A 500-nucleotide genomic window follows, 5' to 3' on the forward strand; every position below is an offset into this window, starting at 1 on the left:
TCCACCTGTTACTAAGTGAGCTGAACGAGAGAAAATACAGCCTACTGAAATATCGCAAATTCACTCAATAGTATATATACTACACATTGATAAATCCGTGTCTTATTGTTAAGATCTGATATATATCTTCATTCGATATCTCATACCTCTAAAAAAGATGTTAGAAAATAAATGAATATTCAGTGATAAGACAACATAAATCATCTTGCCATTGTGGGTGAGAAATGCTGAATGACTACCGTCGCTAACTATGCTGATATGCGCTCGAGCCCCCTTTTATACTGTTACTTGACTAGTTGGCAATTGGGGAATTTTCTTCTAGTCTATCATTATTTATCGCATAAAAAAACGGCATTTTACTGAGAAATTTCACTGTGTATTGGATACGTAAATGTCATGTGTTCTTGGTGGAAGTGATTACGGTAAAATTTCAGTAAGGATTATCGATATCTATCCGTTATTGTGGCAGTGATAATCATTACATTGTAGGCTTAGTACCG

General features: G+C 34.8%; 1 long non-coding RNA gene across 1 annotated transcript in view; it reads right to left on the reverse strand.

The window, feature by feature from the left end:
• The window catches only part of LOC119594408, a 6981-nt gene that overhangs the window by 388 nt on the left and 6093 nt on the right, over positions 1 to 500 (reverse strand). The gene's annotated exons all lie outside the window — the stretch shown is intronic.

Source organism: Penaeus monodon, chromosome 33 (genome assembly GCF_015228065.2).
Source record: "Penaeus monodon isolate SGIC_2016 chromosome 33, NSTDA_Pmon_1, whole genome shotgun sequence".
NCBI classification, from domain to species: Eukaryota; Metazoa; Arthropoda; class Malacostraca; order Decapoda; family Penaeidae; genus Penaeus; species Penaeus monodon.